The sequence below is a fragment of the Mytilus californianus genome, unplaced genomic scaffold (genome assembly GCF_021869535.1).
Source record: "Mytilus californianus isolate M0D057914Y unplaced genomic scaffold, xbMytCali1.0.p SCAF_3, whole genome shotgun sequence".
Taxonomy (NCBI): domain Eukaryota; kingdom Metazoa; phylum Mollusca; class Bivalvia; order Mytilida; family Mytilidae; genus Mytilus; species Mytilus californianus.
This window is the reverse complement of record NW_026262679.1, coordinates 51,128,627-51,133,656: the sequence shown is the minus strand read 5'-3', so window position 1 is coordinate 51,133,656 and position 5,030 is coordinate 51,128,627.

Below are 5,030 nucleotides of genomic sequence, written 5' to 3'. Positions count from 1 at the left end.
CTCTTTTGTTTCATTTAAAAAAAAAAAATACACTTAAAACTTCTGTTTGGGATTATTGGACACAGGCACAATTTTTTTATGCCCCACCTACGATAGTAGAGGGGCATTATGTTTTTCGGTCTGTGCGTCCGTTCGGAAGTCCGTCCGTCTGTCCCGCTTCAGGTTAAAGTTTTTGGTCAAGGCAGTTTTTGATGAAGTTGAAGTCAAATCAACTTGAAACTTAGAGCACATGTTCCCTATGATATGATCTTTCTAATTTGAATGCCAAATTAGAGTTTTGACCCCAATTTCACGGTCAACTGAACATAGAAAATGATAGTGCGAGTGGGGCATCCGTGTACTATGGACACATTCTTGTTTCTACATACCTTAATATAAAGGTATATAGAAAAACAATTTCAGAGACAAGTGCCTGTGTTATTGGATTAAAAAAAAATATCATATACAAGTATTCTACCCTGTGTGACAGTCAGGAATCTTTATTATGGTTCAAAAAGATATTAGGAAATTACCGCAGTATAATTAAAGTAACAGTAACTTGAGTAAGTGTCATTATATATTTTTTTATTAAATTGGAATATAGACGGATCTTTTCTGGGTTTGGCAAAAAAATGGGATTCATAACCATACAGGAACAAGTCTGCTATAAGGGTGCAATTGATGTCCATAAGACTACACACAACCTGCAGATAAATTGTATGGGGGAACATGTACAGCTTTGTCAAGGAGAAAATTAACAGCTTTAATCTTTTAATCACAGCTACATGTGTATCTATAATAAAAGGAAGATGTGATATGATTTCCTATGAGACAGCTCTCCACCAGAGACCAAATGTCGTAGAAGTTAACAGCTATAGGTCACCAAACGGCCTTCAACAATGAGCAAAACCCATACTGCATAGTAAGCCATAGCATATCATTTTTTTCAACACAGAAGAAAGCTGTAAATGTATTGTTATAAGATTTTTCAAAGGTCAATTTAATTCAATAAGAAAAACTTCTGTTTATAAGATTGTGTGGACAGGAAGTGTAGAGAGTCGACAAGTCATAACTGTCCACTTAATTAAAAGGACCATCAATAGCACGTAATTTTTCCAAATCATCCAAAGAGTTTTCACGCTTCAATTCCATTATGTTCATATTGTTTATTACAAAATTTTTAATTGTAGTAAAGAAACTTTGATCCCCTCTCTGTGTATATCCACAATACAACTTTTTGGGGAGAAATCAAAGATTTTGTCTTCGATTGCCAGAACGGATTGTTTTTATAAAAATATGATATATATAGAAGTAAGAAGATGTGCTATAATTGTAAATGAAACGCCTCTCATTCAGAGACCAAATGACAGCAAGATTAGTTTATAACACTTACTAGAAGTCGAGATGAAACGATCTTTGACTCTTTGGTGTAATTTAGGTAGCCAATACACAGTAATTGTCTGTCAAATCTTTAGAGGAGGCATTGGGATGCATAGGATGTGGTAATAATTTAATTGTCTTTTTTAAATTCTCTATGGAGCGCACAGACTCCAATGTAGAAGAATTGATATTTTCGATCTTAAGAATTTAGTGTGTGTAGTATTTGCATTATACCATCACAAAATCGGTGCCAGTGGCTGCTGTGTCAGCAGTTACTAACACAAAACGTTTAGCGTGTACTTGAAGTCATTAAGAGGATATCATTGTCCCTTAATCAATTTCTACGTGATTTTCAAATAGTCATTCATTTATTCAAATAAGAACCAAAGACGAATTAATCAAACAGACTTTTAAGACATTAAAATACAGTTCAAATCAATAATTTCGGTCCTTCATTTTAGAAGAAAAAGCTGTCACAATCAAGGTATTGTTTCATGAGAGATTTTCTAAGCAAAAGAAAACAACACGCAATAAAATTAACGGTACAGATACAGATTTTATATTTTATTAGATTGCTTATTTTATATGAATGTTTTAAGATGTAACTCATAGATAATATTCATTGCTATATAATTGAATGATGACTTATCTATTTTTCACACTCTATGAACCCCATTGGAAGTAAGCTTTTTTTCTTTCATGGGTCATCTTTTGGTTAAGGAATTAAATAAACATCATTTTTATATATCTTAAGGCTTTTAGCTGCATGTATGTTTCCAAATCTCATTTGCATTCATATATTAGGCCTTTACCTGAATAAATAGTATAAGTATAAGTATTACTAATGTTACTGCATCAGATGTCTCTTTAGTGATGCCCGAAGTCAAAATATTTGAAAATCCAAAACTAAATACAAACGTTGAAGAGCTGATTAAACCACAAAGCACCTAAAGAAAATGTGAGATATATTTAGCGACATTTTTATCTCATTAAAAGGTAAACTGAAATAGTTTTCACTATTGTTGGGTTGCTGTCTGATTGACATAAAACTCACATAGTGATCACTTTGAATTCCGATGATATCATATAACAACTTCATATTATAATCTATCAAAGGTCGTCAATAAACTCTGATGATGGTCGTTTTACTGACCCAGTCAGTAATAATTTTGGTGTGTGACCTAAGGACGCTTAACTATGGTAATGGCATGCATGATGGCACCAATCTTTACTCTGATTGGAAGAAAGTACGGAGTTGAACAAGACGCAGTCAGTAACAATTTTGGTGTGTGGCCTAAGGACGCTTAACTATGGTAAAGGTATGCATGATGTCACCATTCTTAACTCTGATTGGACGAAATTACGGAATTGAACAAAAACCAACAAATAAAGATATATAGCATGAAGGAAAACATTACGGACATAAAATAAAACTATCCATATATATAAATAAGATAAATTCATTTAAAGAAGTTATCCTTATCACCGCTGTCAAATTGTTTGGATTAGGTAAATATCACTGACAGGTTCATTAGATATATTACTGAAACTAATGCTGGTCAAATGGGCTATTAATAGCTCAAGCCAATAAATATATCTTATCAACTGTGTGTACTTGCAAGTGCAGTCTAAAATTTCCAAGGCGTAATAATAATCTCAAAAAGTACAAAATATTATACTTCAAATGAAGAATGTCAAAAAAAAACATATAGCGCAAATTTAATAACTTGTCAAAAGCTGTATCATATACCGAAATAGGTTGTATTTTTAATTGTGAAAGTTTTGCTTGACATATAGTTATAATTGACCATTCTTCTAAACTGTATTCATTACAGATTGTAACCTAATTATATCTTATGTTTATGTCTATTTCACAGCTAGATACTTCTTTATCTCTGAAAAAATACCTACCTATATACACTTTAGTTAAGTACCAGTGTATATTTTAATTCTTTAGAGAAAAACGCACATACTAAACTTTCAGAATCGTCAGGCTTTATATCCGTCAAATTGTGTGCATTTTTTTTTAACTATGATAAAAAAAACCTGATAAAGATTCATGGTTTGTTTTAAATTGTATGCTCACATCTGAATGCGTGAGATATCTTTTTTAAAGATATTATTTGTTTAAATCATGACTATTTCATTTACTTGTAATTTCATTCCAATTAAAAAAATATATGACGTTCACTTTTTGCAACTTTCAATTCACTGAATAACCGAGTCAATAAGTATGATGTTTGTTGCCAGGAGCCTGTAGGAAGAGACCCATGTCTCTGTTGTAAATCAGTGGTTTAGCGTTCGTTGCTCTGTGTCATATTTGTGTTTTTTTTTCGCTTATTGTTTTGTCATAAATCAGGCCATTGCCTTTTCCGTTTGAATGGGTCTACATTTAGTCATGTCGGGACCTTTTATAGCTTACAATATATACGATATCAGTTTTGCTTGTTGTTGAAGGCCATACGGTTACACATAGCTGCTTAGATCCATTTCATTTGGATTCTGGCGGATAATTTTCTCCGATTGCCAATCATACCACTTCTCCTTATTTTGTACAGTACTCTGTGCGTTGTTCATACTCAGTATTAATGTCCTTCTAACAATATGAACATATTTTCTATTATGTGTTATCATGATATCTCTGGTCACTCTGGGAATAGTATAAATGAAAATAAGACTATTAATTGTATGCGTCCGAAGCGCTTTTCATGATTTAATTTACCTTTATCAGGAACGCTCAACGCCAAAAAAAATGAAGAGCTATGGGACCAAAAGGATCTAAAAGTAATAACCAAATCCAATTGATTAAACACTGATTACTGAGCTGATGATATACCCTCGGGACTAATAGTCCACCAGCAGAGGTATCGCCATCGATCAAGTGCTCAGTTGTAAAACTATCAATTTTATGCGTGTGAATCGCATTTCTGGATATACCTTTATCAGGTACTATAAAATGGTAAGAGTCGATCATAATACATTTAATAATACAAATACTAATTTTCAGTTTTTGTGGACAAACTCAAGTAAGAAATGACCACCACAAAGAAACATTAATAGAACCATACAAATGTAACATGCATGCAGTTTCTCAGATACCATCTCGCATATTAAAATCACATAATGCAGGAATGCGCCTAATGTGTTCCTCTCCTAATTTTGAGGTTTTGCTGCTATCCAAAGTTGTGGAAATCACTTGGTATTCCATGCAATTATGTCACCCCCATGACCTGAATCTTGATCATTAAATAAAGAGGGGGGTGGGGGGTCAATAAACGACACTGCTAATTTTTAGTGCTTGGTACAGGTTGGCTGTCACTGTGCAACAGTTTAACATAGAACCCTATGGGAAAAACAGAGAACTCTTTTTATCAGAAAACACTGTCAAAACATCCAAACATACTATCCACACTGATTCGTGTCCACACTTGTATATAGATATAAGAAGATGTGGTATGGGTGCCAATATCCAAGTCAAAATTTATAAAAGTAAACCAATATAGGTCAAAATACATATAGTCTGGGATTTGTCATTTTTTTTTACTTTAAAGACCAATTAACTTTCTGGTCTATAAAATTATATATAATGTGACCTGATTTATTTAAAAAAAAAATACCACTGATGAAGAAAAATTCAATCTATTTTGTAACTACACTCAACTTCTAGTAGA